Source organism: Thermobia domestica, chromosome 1 (assembly GCF_964235325.1).
Source record: "Thermobia domestica chromosome 1, izTheDome1.hap1.1, whole genome shotgun sequence".
NCBI lineage: Eukaryota > Metazoa > Arthropoda > Insecta > Zygentoma > Lepismatidae > Thermobia > Thermobia domestica.
The window spans coordinates 71199947-71219865 of NC_137454.1; the positions used below are offsets into that span (position 1 = coordinate 71199947).

The window sequence follows — 19919 nt, forward strand, 5'->3', positions numbered from 1 at the left end:
TTTTCCCTTTTATTTTGATCCCAATGTGCCGATTTTGTTGGTCAAACACGGAGGATATAATGGGCTCTAAATATGGTAACTTGGCTACAACATAGAAAGAGTAGTTGTGATGATTCATTGCTGCAAGTGTTGTGCTTTTCAACAAACGGCTAAACGGCCTATTATCCAACAATTTTAAACATAAAATTGCCTTTTCAGCCAAGTGACGTATTCTTCCATGCTTTTTTACCCTTTCTTTTTAAGTAGATCTAATACAAACAAGGAAAACACTGAATGACCATATTCTTTGTTAAAATCAATTAAACAGTGATATTTTCAACCAAACCAGATGTCGACCAAGTTGATTGATTCGTATTTACGTCCTTTGTCACTAGAGAGGACTGAAACCACGAAATCTAAAATTTCAAGTTAAACCTGAACCACTGTGGTGTGTTCGATGCTTCGCACTGGGAACCGAACTCTGAACCTTGTGCACCAAAGGCACACATGTTAGACTTTAGTTCAGCGGGGAGAGCTGGAACGATAGTAGAGACTCGATCCATTAATGAAAGGGGCGCGGTGGCTCAGTGAGAAAGCGTGAGATCCGTAGTTTGATCCCAACTCCCGCCAAGTGGACTTTGAGATGGACAAACACCGTATATATGGGTTTACTAGCGGATCTCCCGTTTTCTTCCATTTCGTCATTCCAATATTATCACCCATCTCACCATCACCGTCTCCTATAGCCTCGATGACATTACGTGGGACGTTAAACTCAATAATAATAATAATAATAATAATAATAATAATAATAATAATAATAATAATAATAATAATAATAATAATAATAATAATAATAATAATAATAAATGTGATATTCTGCATTGTGGAAGCGAGTAAATCTTTTTATGCAATTAATTTCTTGTTTTACATTAGATCGGGATGGGGCCAATAGCTTCTCTCTGCTCTGAATCCAAATATGTAGAAATCTTACTTGTAGTGTCCATGTAGCACAGGTTTTCAAATGAATGCGAATGAAACGTCGTACAGCTGACACAGGCGTAGGATTTAAACAGATTTCTGAGCGAAAGTTTCGATCGTATGCCGGTTACGAGGCTTTTTATCCCACGACGTTTCGGTTCTACTCACATTCCCGAATGAAGTAAAGGAGAATGTTTTGAGCTTTTAGCAGAATTTACCAGATCTTTGTGGTACTTCGGAAAGAAAGACTAACATATATACACGAGTGGATCAAATATGGATCACGGGTGGATATATATATACTAGAGTGGATCAAATATAAACGGGATTTTATTTTTTTATTTAAATGCATTTATTGAATACCACAAGGTACTTACAATTTATTTTTCCACATAGTTTCCTCCTTTGGAAATGCATTTGTCCCAGCGTATGGCCAGCTTTTTGATGCCCTCATTGTAAAAAGAACAGGGTCATATCACCAGCCAGTTGCGCACGAACTCTTCCACACTCTCTTCATCTTCAAATCGTTGGCGTCCTAGAGCTTCTTTAAGCGGTCCAAACAAATGAAAATCGCAAGGCGATAAGTCCGGGCTGTAAGGAGGATGTTCAAGTGTAGTCCAGTGCACTTCCTGTAGCTTCGAGACAGTTCGAGCTGCAGTATGGGGTCGCGCATTGTCGTGCAGGAGGAGGATCTGTCGAATCGATTGGTCTTGTCTTTTGCGGCGATATGCAACTCTCACCTCGTTCAATAGCTCGCAGTGGTATTCAGCATTTATTGTGCGTCGCTCATGTAAAATGTTAGTCGTCGATCCTCGTCAATAATGCCTTTAACCGCACGAATGTTTTCGTCCGTAATGCTGATCCGAGAACGGCGATCGTGTTGCTGATTTTCCACACGTTCTCGTCCTTCCTTAAACTTTTTATGCCAGGCATACACACGCGTGCTTGACAATGTTTGATCCCCGAACTGTGCAGTCAATCTCTGACAAATTTCTGCCGCTGTAACTCCTTCACGAGCAAGAAATTTTATAATTATGCGTTGTGCAGTGGAGGGTGCATTTGTTGCTTGGACATCATGAGCGGTACTTACGAAATGGCGGGAAATATCTAACAGCACGCTCTCTCTACTTCCAGCGGTCCAGCCTAAACATAGCACAAGCGCACGGCCAGTCCTACCAACTGTTGATGTTCAGGAACAAAAATCCCGTTCGTATTTGATCCCCCTTATATATATAATAAAAATAGGGATGAAAATTGCCAACCAAAATCAATCTACAACCCTCGGTATACTGAGAGTAATTCACCGGAAAAATCATACCCAGGAGGAGGGAGTATGAATTATTTTCGGTGAATTACACGGAAAAGTAAATCAGTTTTAGATTAAAAAAAAAAAAAACTATGGTACATAAAATATTTTTGTCCCGTTCACCCAGATTGCATATGAGCTGAGCACGAAAAATGGAAATCTTATGGGGTCATCCAGTACCACAGAGCTTTAACCCTCGGCAATTTGCATAGTATCTGTGGATAGTTGCTACCATTCACAGCTGAGAATATGAGATACTCCACTAGGTTCCCTCGTCGAATAATAATATCTTTATTGAATTTTCAGTGAATATTTCTGTCCCACCATGCAGACTATTCTCCATTTGTTTTACGAAAGTTTCACAGAAAATGATTCACAGTAAATGTCTTATCCTTTTAAATAAAATTTAACAAGACTTGACAGTGTTTTGGAACTAAAAATTAGAGAAAATTTTCGAAGTGATGAATCTACAACCCCGACTTCCTCAAATCAAACACTATCTCCCGTGATAAGTTAATGGCGCCCATTAGAGGAGATACGAGGTAATTCCCATGCATTATTCTTAGTTTCTGATGAAATTGTAAAATAATTTTAGATGGAAAATCAAATTAGTTGAAATATTTCTGTCTCCCTCCTCCAAAATTACTCATGATGCTCTGCTCATCATGGTTACCCACAATGAGCGTCCCTGCCGAGATGTGATTATTGCTAGTTGAAATCTTTTCCCTATACTCTGCCTAGACAACGTCAAATATAGTTGGCTAAGGCAACTTTTGAAAACTTCTCCCGGAGTAGTTAAATAATCTAAATAAAGCTTAAATGAAAAACCATGAAGTATACATGTGTACAGGGTCGGATCCAGGATTCTCTGAGGAGGGTGCACCAACAACTACCAGTACATATGAATTAAAGTTTTTGTTTCTTAATGTCTTCAGGCATCTGTGATGTGAATGAGAAATTCCTTTAGAAATGCTAAGTGTCTGCTCTCGATCAATTCTTTTCCTTCAACCTTTAGAAAATTGACTTAAACTATTGATTTTGAAAAACTCACTGCTAGCTTCTCACTTTAGGTACTGTATATTTACAACGAAGGAACGAAGGGGGGTGCACGTGCACCTTTGTAACCCCCCTAAATCCGGCCCTGCATGTGTATTATATTTTTCGTTTTTAGATCTAGCTATATCCAGTTAATAAAGTAGGTAGTGAAATTAAGTAAGGAAAGACAAGAAATTATTATTATTTTCATATTCTCTACCTATTTGCAAGGAATCCAAACTAATATTTCCGCTTTTACTTACTTTTAACAAGGTAAGTTTAGCTAAAATTACAAGATAAGTTTAGCTCCGTTCGCTAGTAGTTTTGTTTTGACGGCATCCAATTAGAACTCGAAAACTTCTATTCTATAGCCCTTTCCAATTTCAATATATATAGACAGTTGAATCTCCCACAAGTTGATTCCGAGCGGAACCATTTCGTCTATTCGAATGATTTTGGTCACATAAGAGAAGAGTAATTAAATGTGCCTTTACTTTACACTATCATCTGTAAAATAATTTCGACACCCTTTCACAGAAAGTTTTCCCATGTCTAATACGATGTTCATTGTTTGCCGTTTTGTGGGAGATATAGAAAAGTATTCTTTCTTAAAAGTCCGCAAACTTAAAACTTCCCTTCTAGTACATCTATCAAGAGAACCGTTTCGACTTCTTCCAAAGGAACTAGAGAAATACGGTAAAAAGAAGTAAAGGAGAAAAATTAGTCAAGATGACATCAAAATCCTGACATTTAAAAAAATGAAACCTTTTACTTAACGTCCCACGATTGCAGTAAATTGATGAAAGTATACTTATGAAATAATTCTTGGAATGATAATGTGGGACGAAACTGGAGAACCTCGAGAAAATGCAGGGACACACGATGTTGTCCACCACAATCACACATAGCGTAGGGTCGATCACCAGATCCCTCGTACTAGAAAAAAAAATATGTCGCACAACTATGGCCTGATGGTTGAGAGAGGCGGTGAGATGATAATGAATTAAATGGTGGAATGAGAAAAGTGAGAGGAAACGGGAGAATCCCGAGAAAACCCATGCGCACAGTGTTTGTCCACCACAGAGTCTATTTGACGTGTGCTCCTCGCATTGAAGATGAGCCCTCTCCGAGGTTTTTCTTTTAAAAAGTTCGTCCCAAAAGGTGCTTTTTCTACTTAATTGTCTTTTAATTCATCTTTATTCTGAATATTACGACACCCGACAGTGAGAGTGAGATAAACATCGAGGGCAGTTAAAAATTGCCCATGCTCTTCAGAGTGGACCCGAACTCCCAATGGGGATTGCCTCATGATCATCAGCCTTATGTCTTAGACCAGTGGTTCTCAACCTTTTTTGGCTGACGACACCCTTTACTGAATGTCGACACACTTGTTTGATACTTTTATTAATAATAATAATAATAATAATAATAATAATAATAATAATAATAATAATAATAATAATAATAATAATAATGTCTATTGTAATAGTGAAACCAATTAGTTTTTATAATGACTCTATAGTTTATAACACTGAACATTAGGGGCGCGGTGGCTCAGTGGTAGAGCGTTCACCTCCGATGCTTGGGGTCCCTGGTTCGATCCCAGCTCGCGCCGTGTGGACTTTGTGGTGGACAAATACCGTGCTCGAGGGTTTTCTCGGGGTACTTCCCTTTCCTCCCACTTTCTTCATTCCACCGTTTCATTCATTTCTCATCATCACCGTCTCCTTTAGCCTAACCGGCATAACCGTGGGACGTAAAACTCAAAGATTTCATTTCATTTCATTTTCACTGAACATTATTGCTGCCGCTGGAGATGTTGACTGGTACAGTATGTCTCGATTTTTAACAAATTATTATTAAGGTCTTCATGATTTTTAAATTCTAAAATTTCGCCATACACATTAGGGGACTGCGTGACTTTCCAGTGTGTCGCGACACATCGATTGAGAACCACTTGTCTTAGGCCGCTCGACTACATCTCATCTACAAGCACTGTGCCATTGTGTCCTTCAGTTAACATCCAAGAAGCATTGGATAAATCTTCCAAGTTTTTAAACGTTAATGGGTGTTTTACTTTTCTCAATCCAACCCATCGAAAACCATTCCACTACGTAGCTTCTTCGTCCATAGTGTTTCCAGGCCGGGAGATTTGCCAATAATTTACAGAAATAATGATGCGAGTAATGGCTAAAGTTCAATTTACCTCTTGACAAGTGGGAAGAAAAATACATGCTAATTTGAACAAGGGATGAAGAAGAGAAAAAAGAACAGTGCTGGTGAAATTTCGAAGAATTTCAACGACGGAAAGCCTTCCTTCGGCGGATTCTTCGAAATTTCATCAGCATTAGTTCTTTTCTCTTGACCGATTATACGATCTCGCTCTGGAAATGGAAATCGTTTCTTCAGAAGGATGTGCACTAAAGACAGCAAAGATTTAGGAAATTGTTTCCCGGTCATTCTATAACGTAAATCAATGAAAGCTGCTCCAGACTGTAAATAAATAATCTTAAACTGATGGAGCACTTTTAGTATTCTATGAAAAGAAAAAAAAAAAGTTCCAGTTGCTTCCATGGCACTGTTTTAGGATTTGCCCTGTCTTCAACTTAAAATACTAATATTTCCTTATCGCCTGAAATACATGTTTTTCTTTTCTTTTTTTCCTGCAAACTGCCTAAACGTAATGAATGACGTAGTATTTTCTTGAGTGGCTGATTCCAGATTGCAGTACCAAAGTAAGGGAAAGAATCGAAACAATTAAGTAAAATCACATATACACGTGAACAAATAGACAACCATTCTATCATTCGATTTAGTGACTACGGTTTAACTTACTCGATAAATAATGATAAAATAATAGACAGTATTATAATAGACTCTATTATAATAGACAGTAGTAAAAGAACCAAAAAATTCTCAAAATTGCCGCTACGAATGCCGAGTCTTTCCCTAATGTCTTCAAAAATAGCCTATACATATATTTATGAATGTTTGAATACTTTTATGGAGTGTCTTAAAGGTATGAAATAGTACTAAATTACATGCACAACAAAAACTGAACTGCCTAGCGAAGGAATGCAATGATGACAAGGTGGGGGCTTCAATTTTCATAGCACATATTAAGAACCCAACAAAGTTGATTTCCCCTTTCCCCACATGTCCAAAGAGTTTGTCTAAGAATTGTATTTACCACATGCTGTTGTTTCATAAACGGAATTCCTTCAAATTGCAGCTACAAGCTACAACAGAAGTTAAGTGAAAGCGACCATAATAGACACATGGACTCCTGTTAGTGGGCGCAGAATATACGTATACGAGGCAGTATCCGGCAAAGTTATTTTTGAGAGTCCTCGCGTTTGATTTCAGATTTTGAGGACAAATGAAGATCTTTTTTATGACGAAGTTTATATTTGTTGCAATTTTATTCTTTAAGTACTAGTCTGAAACTATATGCATAACTCCATATAATGTAATAGCGTATTTCTGAATTTATTTATACATGTTGCTAGGCATTACCTGTATGGTTGCGAAACATGGTCGCTTACTCTGAGAGAAGAATGTAGACTGAAAGTATTTGAACACAAGATCCTAAGACGAATATTCGGACCCAAGAAGGACGCAAATGGTGAATGGCGGAAACTGTATAACGAGGAACTATGGTTTACCAAACATCTTTAGGGTTATCAAGCCTAGGAGGCTCAGGTGGGCAGGTTATGTAGTCGGAATAGAAGAGAGTAGGATCGTTTTCAAAATTTTAACTGGAAGACCAGTCGGAAAACGACCATTAGGAAGACCTAGGCATAGGTGAAATGACATTAAGATGGATCTCGCAGAAATAGGAATACAAAGTAGAAACTGGATCCAGTTGACTAAGGATAGACGTTAGTGGAGAGCTTTTGTGAACGTGGCATTGACCTCCGGGTTCCATAGAGTTAGTTAGTTCCATAGACTAGGTCATAGAGTTAGTTAGTTAGTTGGGCATTACCAGCATCTATGTCCTTAAGCCCGTCACATATGAGGGATGATGTTCCTCGTCAAGCACACTATTCGGGGATAGGAGAAGGCAGGAAGTGGTCTGGAATCTGTATGTTAGGTACCTCCCCGGCATACTCCCAGAAAAATCCTCACTCAGAATAGCTGGCCCGAAAAAGCTGTTAAGCTTTTTTAACCGAGTGTCCCCATCGGGGTATAGCATGTTGTAGCTGTATCGATGTCACTTTATTTGCATGCGTAATTGATTCTTGATCCATTACCCATCCGTCATATCTTTCTTCATTTTTGTTCTCAGAAGGTGTTTGAAGTGATCTATTGTATGCAGCTGCAAGCTTTCAAGAACTGTGTGGGTGTATACTTTTCGGATGGGAGTGAAGATAACAGCTTGGTCAACCTTGAATGTTCCATTATCTGTGTGGTTTTCTGCTTTGTTGAGCGAAATTTCAGTACTCCCACACTGCTGTTAGTGTTTCTAATGGATCGGTTTCTTGACATTATAGGATGCCAAAGTCCGTTATTATCAGAGAAATATTAATTGATGTTGAATAAAGCCATAATTAATCAGTTCTTATACATGGTTTCGCTAATTCTAATGTTGGTCCTTTCACGCATAACGCATGGACTGGCTCAGTGAAAAGGTGATGGCTGGGGAGGGTGGACATTTACGGATGTCTACTGCTATAGGCATCTCATATTATGTCTAAAACCACATACGATTTTTGATACATATACAAGAAGTAATCCTGAGTGAGTGAGTGGCTGACTGATCAATGCCCAGGTCAAACCGCTTAAGTTAGAAACTTGATATTTTGACAGTGGGATTTGTGATCTTCAAACCTTTGGATTTATGACGTAGGGCTACACTAAGTAAGGATTTTTCGAAATTTGGCGTGGAAGGATGGCGATAAAGGGCGACAGTTATTATTCTAAAATGTTCATGTCTCCAAATCTGAAAGGTAAAGACATAAAATTTGGTATATAGACTTCCGATTTAAAATAATTAGACACATGTTTCACCATTTTCTTTTTATATTTCCCCTATAAGGAAAGAAAAAAGCCGGGAAGAAAAAAAGGACAGATTACAATGTTACAGCAGGATTACCATACCTCGAAATCCTTTAGAGACATGAAAATTGGTATTTATACTTTTAATTTAAAATAATTTAAGCGTTTTTTAAGGTTTCCCTTAAGAGAGTAAAAAAGGTGAAAAGAAAAAAAGAGTGGGGTTCCAATTGTTATAATTAAAGGATATCTGAATCAGCTACCAGCGGAGGCACAGGACTAATCATGCTGTAGAATGGTGGGGATATAATAAGACAAACGAACTACTCGGTAGACACCGTCCAAATTTCGCCCAAAAGCTTCAGATTTGATTTCCTACCTCAAGTCGAAGCAGAAAACACGAATTTGTTTAAGAGAATGGAACTTATCCTGAAAGGGCTCAAAAAAAAAAAAAAAAAAAAAAAAAAACTATAGTCGTCCAATTTCAAAATGGCTTTTGTCCATTTACAGCAAATTCCGGAAAATTTAGAAAAAACAAAGTAGGATCTGCATGTTTTGTAGAACTGGGAATACTTCAGTGTGTTCATGTGGAAAACTTAAACATTCTCAAATATTTCCATTTCTACAAAACGCATCGATCCTACAGTTTTCCTCAGTTTTCTGGGATTTGATATAAATGGACAAGAACCGTTTTGGAACCACTGGACGACTCATATACAGTGTACATGAGAGAACTGGCAGGAAATAGTTTAGAAGGACGAAGCTACTTATGATTTCAAAAAAACGTCTGAGAGCTTTGATCCATCTTCAGATTTTGACTTAATTCACAATGTCTGGTGAATTTCATGATGCCCAATGATACTGATACTTCATTGTCCATATATGTTACCGGTACATAACAATAGTACTAGGCAAGCATTTTTTTATTTAAGAAAAAGGAAAAGACTACGAAGTGAAGCTCAACATTGATTTTAAACACGCCCAAATAGTTCTGCATTAGCTCCGAGTTCCAACTGTTTTGCCAATTTCAGGTTTCGAAAAAATGCTAGAGAAATCGATATTTAATCGCTATGTCTATACAACAACAACAACAACAACAACAACAACAATAATAATAATAATAATAATAATAATAATAATAATAATTTAATTATGGAATCTCAATATTTGAAACTTTAGTTGACTTGAATCTTGTAATATTCCATGTTATGCAATTAAAGCATGCTACTGAAATATCTTCAAATTTATAAAACATTTTCAATATTTCACTAAATTCTGTACTGGAGTATTTTCACTAAATATAATATAATATTCACTATAATATAATATTTTATATTATAGGCCTGTAAGCCCAATAAATGTATTCTCGAAAGTTTTTCAATTATTTATATACTAACATCTATATTTTAATGTATAAATTTTTTTTAGCTAAAACCACATGGATTCCAGAAAGGCAGATAAATTATAACTAGATATCGAATCTTGAGTTAAAAACCTATTTTTTTTCCTTAGCTCAGAATGAAAAATAAAGTCGTATATGAAGGTTTTATGACAAATTAAAGCACTAGCACCAAGTTTTAGTTTGTCTAAAAATGCCTAATTGAACGTTAGATCCTATTTTTGCCTATTTTACGACGTTACGCAAGAACTATGTGCAACCCATATATGACGAAGTAATACCCAGAATATGAAATGACATAGAAGATTCTTATATTTGGTTACCGGTGATGAAATGACTGACGACCTAGGACTATCCATTTGTAACTTAGTTGTCGGGAAATTAAACTCTGAGGCACCATTCAGAGCTTACCTTATTTACGCCAAACAACTTTCAACAACCAATCAGGAAACAATAGCACACTTTATGAACGATGAATTAAAACTATTGTAACCCAACAAAATCTTAAGGAGAAGAAAGTGCTTCTTGCCTATACAGATGTTGTATCATACATGGTTGCTGGAGTGAGGTTGCTGAAGGTGTTCTATCCCTTCCTTGTGCATGTGACATGTCTCGTCCATAGTTTAAATCGTGTTGTCGACCAGATAAGAGTAGAATTTCCAAATATCAACAAAATAATCTCTACTGTAAAGGAAATTTTTCTTAAGGTTCCATCAAGAGTACGCTCCTTTAGAGAAAAGTTTCCAGACACCTCTCTGCCACCTTAACCAGTGCTTACACGATGGGATACCTGGTTGGAAGCAGTTGAGTACTATAGTGACCATTTTCCTGCAGTAAAGGAAGTCGTTGAAAATTTAGTGGTGGATGCTTATATAGTTACTGCTGCCAAATAGTTGATAAATGATTCTTCTATTCCTACTGATTTGGCATAGATTCGATCGCACCACACATTCTTGTTATTGCAGAATTAGAGGGCTCGAGAATACCACTTTCTGAGAATATTGAGCTTCTTCAGGAAGTGAAGCAAAAAATCGTGGAAGTGTCCGGTGAAGTTGGAGAGAAAGTAAATGTAAAACTTGAAAGTCTGTGGGGAAAGAACTTAGGACTCAAAGAGTTTGTGTGCACAGGAGATATTTTGGCTGGGAAACAAAGCGAATACAAATGCGAAATACACCAAACATATACCGAAGTTGAAGTTTGCCCCTATCACGTTAGTTGATGTAGAACGTTCATTCTCTGCGTACAAGCTCATTCTCAACAACAAACGCTACTGTTTCACCATATAAAACCTGGAAAAAGTGCTTGTTATTTACTGTGAGGCCAATTACAACGTATGTGGTGCAGAAATGTGAAGGTGTTATGTTTTATATTGAAGATTTATCTATAAAAATATAGTTTTGTTAAAACTTCCTAATTTCAGCAATAGTTCAATATTGAGCAGGTTAAAATATAAAGTAACATGACGTGTGTGCGTACATTTCTGTATCTCAAAGTTTGTATTCACATCGTAATGCATCATTCCATTCACAAGTGAGTATCTTTTACAATAACCTATTTTCTCATTTTTAATGCCTAATTTAGTATTTTTGGCACCTATTTTAGGCACCTAAAACATACTTTTTTTAGAACCTAAAAATCCGATGTCGAAGTATAATCAATTTAACTGATTTTACAGACTTTATATGTCTAGCAATAATAAGTAATTTACAGATAGATGCTATATATATCGACATGCCAAAGGCATTTGACTCCATTGACTACGTATTACTTCTCCGTAGGCTACCAAAGATTGGATTGCCATTATCATATATAAATTGGTTTGAAAGCTATTTGTTAAACAGACCTTTTGAAGTAGAAGTTGGCAAAATATAACATGTAGTGATAGTTAAATACGGAAGGGAATACCTCAGGGATTTCCTTTGGCACCTTTCTTTTTCTCGATCCTCTTTGATGATTTGCCCGAAAAAAATAAAACGAGTAAAGTCATAGGTTCTATATTCAATCAATAACTTGATTAAAGCAAACAAAAGAGGTAGTTCGTACGTATATTTACATAAAACGCTTGTTAAATCTAAACTAGAATTTGGTCCAGTTATTTGGAATAGCGTATCTAATATAATAATAGACAAAATAGAAGTAATACAAAAGCAGAATAGAAGCAACGCTTTGTTAGATTCTTATATTTGGCTAACTATGGGAACTCCAAACTCTATTTGAAAGGATAAAACTCATTGATAAACCGTTTATTTAAATAATATTAAACAACAAGTACTTCAGTAAATCTGTTTAGAAAAGTATTAAATTAGGCCTATAGGACAAAGCGTAGATCGATATTGGTACCATTAAACTCTAAATGTGAAATACTAAAGAATTACGGAATGTTATAATTGAAACTGAGATTATGAGAAAAAAAAAGATTGAATGTATTAACTTTATGACGAGGAACTATCTGAAAATCTTCGATATTATTGTTATCTCTGGTCAGTGGCGTAGCAGCTGCCCCCGCAACCCCCGCAGTGCGGGGGGGCCCCGAGGTATAGGGGGCCCCGAAGTCTTGCGATGAATAAAGATTTAAAGAAGTAGAACCTCAACCTTACTTCTATCGGCTTTACAACTAGGGCCCCTTCTCTATACTTTGCAGGGGGGCCAGCAAAAGTGTGCTACGCCACTGTCTCTGGTATATTAAGTCAATAAAAAAACAAAATAATCTATTTTAGCTTCGTGGGCGGGCGTAAAACTTTAAGGAGTTTAGCTAATGTATTTTAAATTTAACTCCACTTCTAAAAGTGTATTTTAGAAAATTGACTATTTAAATTTGAATTTTGATCTTAAAATGGTTTTAAATTTATCAAATTTATATATTTTAACATTCAGACAACGGTCTTAACCTGGTCAGTGGCCAATTATATTATAATTCATTACTATTTTGCTTTCTATCTACTGTACCGGATTATATACTCGTATATATATATATATATATATATATATATATATATATATATATATATATATATATATATATATACTAGCAGCGTTCACCCCGCTTCGCTGCGGTCACCCCGGAACGCAATAAACTTTGTTACTTAGATAATTTTTACTTTTTCGCTTTCAAGTGATATGATAAAAACCATAGAAGATTGCAGTAAATCTTAACATTATATCGCCTGTCATTTATGTTAACCCGCCCCGCTTCGCTGCGGTCATCCCGGTGCTGGCATATTGTAAAAGTGTCTCTAAAAATAAGCAAATCAATTAAAAAATTTTAAACAGAAGATTCAAGCTATTTTCCGCTGTATATCGCCTGTCATTTATGTTAACCCGCCGAGTGACACGGTCATGCGGGTTGCATATAAATACGTTTATTTTTACCTATGATGAACTAACAAAGGATTTGTGGACACCTGAATGGTCAATTATCTCAAGACACTGGTAATTAAAAATTAAAGTGATATGATAAAAACCATCTAGGGTCCAAATCCTAATAACCCCCCAAAAATGAAAGAAATTGGTTCAGCCGTATTAGCGTGATGAGCGGACAAAGAATTGTACGTTCTCTTTTATATATATAGATATATCTGTATTGATTCCTACAACGTGCCGTATTTTTGCCCAAGGGCTGTGCGTAATGCTTAAACTATTATTATTACAATTACCCTACTCCTCGTGATCTTGGGTCTTGCCTAAGCCTACTGGTGTTTATTATTCTTTATTCGTACTTCTAGGATGTAATCTGTTTTAATTTCTAAGTGTAAAAGACTAATTTCATGAAACGTCGTTGTCCTAATTTTTGAACCATTCTGCAGCCCTGGCAGTGCTTAATGCTTTCTGAGTTGTCAAGGTCTATAGTTGTGTCAGAGGAATGATAGCGCACAGGCACTTATCCAGGTTGTCGTCAGTGAAGGATTCTTGGCTTCATTTCCCCAACTGTCATCTGGCAGAAGAATGTGCTCATCAAAAGTATGTATGGGCCTTCTCAAAAAAAAAAAAAAAAAAAAAAAAAAAAAAAAAAAAAAAAGCATCTTGTGTTAAAAAGTGATGATTAATGTAAGAAATAAAACATATATTCACATCATATATTCGCACAGTAGAATATAAGTTTTAAGTTTCAGTAACTAATATATATATATATATATATATATATATATATATATATATATATATATATATATATATATATATATATATATATATATATATATATATATATATATATATATATAAGTTTCAGTGGCTTATTAATCAGCTAAAATCAATAAGACGTATGTAGTGTAGCATCCACTCCAATCGTTTCGCATAAAAACATGAAAATTAGAATTAACGTAATATGTTTTATACTGATAATGGAGATGATGATAGTAACAGATGTCTAACATGAGGAGTCTTGACAAGCGACTTGCTTCACGCGTATAACATGGTCTTGTTAAGAACTTGTTAAGGTTAATTTCAATGAAAAAAATATATATTAGGTTGGTTTCGATAAAAACATAGAATTAGTTTTGATAAGATATGTACTCGGGTTTGATAAAGATACAGTAGTCCCCACGTAATGTCGCTAACGCTCTCGCCTTTGCTGCAATGTTCCCGGGCTCGATTCCATGTGGGAACACTAAGTTGAAAAATGTATCCGTTTTTTTCAGGCCAGCCACCGCAAGTGACGTTATTCCTGGATTTTCGTTATTCCCATCAGCCAAATGCCAAGATGGTACCTAATAAGCAGGCCACTTCTTTCCTTTTCTTCTTTACTCGCCGAAGGACATAATTCCTTATACGTGGTAGCCTTAAAGCCGTAATTCCGGTAATACCCAGGATTCTGAATAAACAAATAAAATAATCGATGAAGATATACAGTTAATTTTGATAAGAAATATATAGTCAGTTTCGATAGAGTAGACCCGCGTAGCGTAGTTGCTAACATTCTCACCTTTCGTGCGAGCAGTCTCGAGCACGATTCCCGGTGGGGACACTCAGTCGAAAAGGTGTATCCGCTATTTCAGGCCAGCCATCCTCAATGAGGCTTTTCCTGAACTTTCCTCATTCACATTAGGCAACTGCCGAGATGGTACCTAAGGTACAGGTTCCAGACCACTTCCTTTCTTCTCCCCTTTACTCGCCGAGAATACATGACAGCCTTAGAGTCGTACATCCCAGTAGTGACCAGGAATCTGAATAAATAAATAAAATAATCGTTAAATAATGATATGGAGTTAATTTTGATAAGATATAGGGTGAATTTCGATAAATATAGTTAATTTTGATAAAGATATAGGGTTAGTTTTGATCAATATATAAGGTTAGTACCGATGAAAATATAGGATCAGTTATAACTCTTTGGAAACTGGTGTTGATCATTCCATTGAGGAAAGGTGTGGTATATTTAAACACTATCTGGACAGAAAGGTCAGGAATGGTAAGCCTCATCTGCAGTTTAAATTTGTCAAATAAGTCATTCAGTAGCCTATTGAAGGCTTGAATGGTCGTCTGAAGAAAGTCTGATAGCTATCCCTGTGCAGTTAGTACGTATATTATATTCATGGGTGTGTAAGCCTGATATTGAACTTTTGCCTACAATTTCTGAAAACTATTTGCATGAATAAACGCAACTATTCTAAAAGGTATTTATAAATTTTAGCTGCGTGGAAATAGCTTAAACTTAAAAACTACTTCCACGTATATACTTGCAAGGAATTTTATTTTTAGCACAAACACGTTTTCCTTGAAGGACCAACAACCGCACTACCTTATTCCACTGAACTGAAAGGCAACCAACATTAATCCTAACAAGGAAATTTCAAATGTAATCTATCATGTGTTTCAGCTTACCTGTAAAGGTAGATAAACAAAATTGTTCGTATTTTTCCGCCTGTTCAAAACTATGATTGGCTAACGATGCATCCCTCCCACGGAGAGTTATACACGTGCACTTTGACAATCCTGTGATGTGGAATACTTACAGCAGCAGCAGAAAAAAAAGAAAAAAACTCGAATGGCTAAAAAAATATCGCGCAGAATTTACGAAGTATAACCTGATGTATATGTAACATGGCTGCAAATTTATGATTAATATTTAATTTCGTTCAGTAGATACGATGAAGGAAACCATTATTTTCACAGTTTACTGTCAATGAGATAACGTCAGGGGCGGATCCAGGGGGGGCGATCGGGGCGATTGCCCCCCCCCCAGAAGAGGAAACTTTCTTCTTTTATATATATAAATAAAACCCATCCCAAAGTTTGGAGCCCTTAAAAGTAGCAGTATGACAACCCACCGCCCCTCAGAAGTCGGTCCTGGATCCGCCCCTGGATAACGTAATGCTTTAGTACTTGTATACTTCTTGGGTTCCATGTATAAGAGGCACATGCGTATACTACGTTCTGTTTAAATTGTTTTTGGAAAATATTTTCATATGATTTTGCGCCGGACTGGCGTTTGGAAGGGGAAATACACTGGGGAAAATATTATCTTAAAACTCCATGAAAAACCCTTTCTCTCAACATTGACATTTTTTTCTTTGATTTTCCAATCACAAGGATAGTATATATCGTATTTGATCGGTGAAACTCGTCCCATTTAGACTGAACTAGGCGTAGGAGTAAACCACGACAAATGTAGTACTGTCATAGAAATACGGTGTACAAGATTTTAGTTCTTGAATTATGGTTCATCAAAGTTAGGATTTAGTCTCAAACAAATTTTTACAAAAAAAAAAAAAAAAAAAAAAAAAAAAAAAAAAAGATAAAATATTAATTTCTATTTACAATAAAATATGTGCAACATACCTGCCCTTAAACGTTAACTTAGGACGTAAGAAAGTAAAAGATTGATTGTAAATCCAGTGTCTACTTATAAGAAAGGTTTGCTAACAGCAATGAAGGACGAAAATTTCCTCTGCAATAGGAAATATTACTAGTTACAGTTTAACCTGTTACTCCTATTCATTATGTTTTGAGAAGTGCATGCATTGAGTAGTCATACAATCCATTAGACGCCAAAGGATTCTTATTTTTTGCTACGATAGTAATCCATTCAAAACTCTATTTTTTTTTTTTTTGCCACGATTTAATACTAAGAAACACGTGCTACTAAAAGGCTTCATCGGACATACGGGGCCTTATGCAGAGTCGTTCTGACGCGTGATTAGTGCCATACTAAAGAGTTTGACTAATGTATGTTTCCTGCAGAAGTCAGGCCTTTAGTATGACGCTAATCATACGTCAAAACGATTCTGTATAAGGCCCACACTCTTTAACAACATAACTGTAAGTAACTCCACATGTTTTTATTTTCAATTGGCAGCATAGGCAAGAATTTGTTCAATACGTTTGACTATGATAAGAGTTACTTTGTATCGAATGAATGAATAAGTATACAGTTCTTTTACTTACATTACCAAACCATTTGGTGTAACAGCCCATTATGTGAGCCTAAGCCTGCTGCAGCACCATCTGTTAGCGACCAGCTGAATTAAGTCCAGCCTAGAGGCGAGCACGTTGTCATCGCGCAGCGTCTTGTTTTCACGTGACTCCCCAGTTTGTCTCACGACGTCGGGTGGACGCCGAAAATTGGTAAGCACCGGCCGGGAATCGAAACCCGGGACCTGGCGGACATGAGTCCAACCTCGAAACAATAGACTAGGTGTCCCTAAATATACACACACCTACACCTACACACACACACACACACACACACACGCGCGCGTAAGAACAGAGTTGGAGCGGAAAATTATGTTATTAGGTACACGTACACAGGGCGGTACATTATTTAGGGCCAGCCCTGCGCAGGGGCGGATCCAGGACGGACTTCTGGAGGGGGCGGTGGGTTGTAATACTGCTAGTTAGAGCTACTTTTAAGAGCTCCAAACTCTAGGATAGGTTTTATTTATATATTTAAAATAGGAAAGTTTCCTCTTCTGGGGGGGGGCGATTCCCCCCCCCCCTTGGATCCGCTTCTGGCCCTGTGTATACGTCAATTAGCATTCCTCTAAATGAAAACACTTTGATTTCAACTTTTGACCCCCTATGATGTCAAGAAGCCAGCTTCTTCACCCAAGCACCAGTATTATCTTTCGTAGCAGAAGAATAATCTTAATACGTGTTAAAAAGAAGAGATAAAATAAGGGAGTCTATCATACTTATTAAAAAACTAATGGAAGAAATAAATTATGTATTATTATTATTATTATTATTATTATTATTATTATTATTATTATTATTGTGTGACGTATTGTATCTGTGGGAGGTCATTTCTTGACCAATAAAAATGAAAGAAAAAGAAGATGAAGAAGAAGAAAACCGGCGCTAAATATTTTCCTGGAATTTAACAGCTCATTGCTTACGTCAAAGCATCAAGGTGGTCCGATAAAGAGCACAGGATGTTTGTTCCTCCCAACTATTGGTTTGTGGTTTTAAAAAAGTAGATATATATATTTTTCCTTTTACCCCCTGGTGATATTTCACTGAAATCGTAGGATAATTCTTTCACTCTTTTATAAAATGGAAAACGAAAGGGGGGGATGTAGATGTTTATTATATAAATTTTCATCGGAAAAGGATTTATTTTCTTTTTTCCTCTTTACTGAATTCGGATTCTTTTTAACCTACGTACACATAATGTTTGTTTATATATGCATATATTTTAACGAATCTCATAAAGAACAAGCCTTATAGTAGTTTATTACTATTTTTTTCGTTTTAACACATAAATTATAATTATTCTGAGAAACTTAAGGTACAGTAGTAATGCATGCATATTAAATTTCCTTACTGTTAACATTTATCTTCATAATATACAGCGACGAACTTCTGCTTAGGACATCAACTTCAGAGGGAGCCTAGGTTTGTTCCTCCAAGGCCTACCACAAAAACTCTACACTACTGTTTGTAAAAATTGCCCAGCACTGCCCTATCTTGTGCTAATATTGCGCCCTCGCTTGTAGTATAACCTTTCTATTTTAAGTGTGCCCTCGGAAAATATGTGAAACATATTTCGGCCCCAACCTCGCCGTTCTCTTACGGAGGAAATTTTCCCGTTGCTTTGGCCTCGGTTGTGTTGCCAATTTGTCATTCAGTCGTTTGGTCTTAGAGTGAAGATCATTGGCTACTTAGAATGGCTAACAAGGCAGTGAACAGCGAAGCCCGTGAAGTAATTCAATGTGGCAACCCTGTCCGCATCCAGCCATTCAAGAATCTCGGTAGCAGCAACTTATCCCTGCTCTTTTGAGGAAGGTACGGGAAAACACATCGACAGCAGCGCCAGGGGGTCATACTTGAAACAGAAAGGCTCTGGTGTTACCGCACGCTCATGAAGAGCCTTCAACCAAAGTAAAAACATGAAAGCAAATGTCAGTAAGCCTCGTTCACGTCAAAGAGCGCAATATCAGCAAGTGAGTGTGTTCGAACAGGGCAGAGCGACGGATCTCCGAGAAATAGGTATGTCATACCGTGGCATTTTGGCTCGTGCAGCCGTACAAGGCATGCTGTTACGACAGTGTGTGTGGGAACAGTGGATAGAAAAGGGTCGTACGAAGCGGGAAGCGAGTACTGAACCGCGCAATGCGGCCATATCACGAGATGACCAACATATTATCCCCATGGCCCTAACGAACCATACGGCTTCGTTCACAATGTTGGCTCGACGTTGAAGGGCTGTAACTAGTAGTGTGGACTTGTATGTGTCAGCAGTTCGATGCCGTCTGCTTCAAGATGGACTGGTAACACGCATACTATTGCATCAGCTGTCTTAGTGTATGATGCACGTTGATTTTTGATTTCAAAAGTGAAAGTTTGATTCTTTTAGATGTAATTGACCAGCAACTATGAACACTTTAGAGTGCAACAGGCATGTGAACCCTGTTTCTTGCGTGCTGAGTGGCCAAATGTAGGATAGACTGAAGCGGAATTTGCTTGAACGCATTGCATTTCGCTACTCAGTGTGCCAGCGATAGCGTTCACATGCTTATTGCACCCTGACGCGTTTGTTGGTGGTTGGTAAACCAAACTCCTTAGAAAACAAAGTTGGATTTGTCTATTTTATTTTTAAGTCTGATTGTCTACTTTCTAAGGTCGAAGTGCGTTAATAAATGCAAAATATAAAAACAAAGTTTTTTTTCTTTTTTCTAAATCACACACAGACACACACAACGGTTAATTATTTAGGGATCCTGGTAACTAAGTTCAGACTCTGCAACTATAGATGAGTACATTGCAATTTTCGACAAAGGACGTTGA

General features: G+C 36.9%; 1 protein-coding gene and 1 non-coding gene across 2 annotated transcripts in view; both read left to right on the forward strand.

Moving 5' to 3' along the window:
• Window positions 1–19919, forward strand: part of LOC145685965 (C-Maf-inducing protein-like) — a 504177-nt gene that overhangs the window by 28837 nt on the left and 455421 nt on the right. The window lies entirely within an intron of this gene.
• Window positions 2919–3058, forward strand: LOC145668841 (U4 spliceosomal RNA). The gene has a single exon (XR_014128110.1). It is a non-coding gene; the product is annotated as a U4 spliceosomal RNA (small nuclear RNA).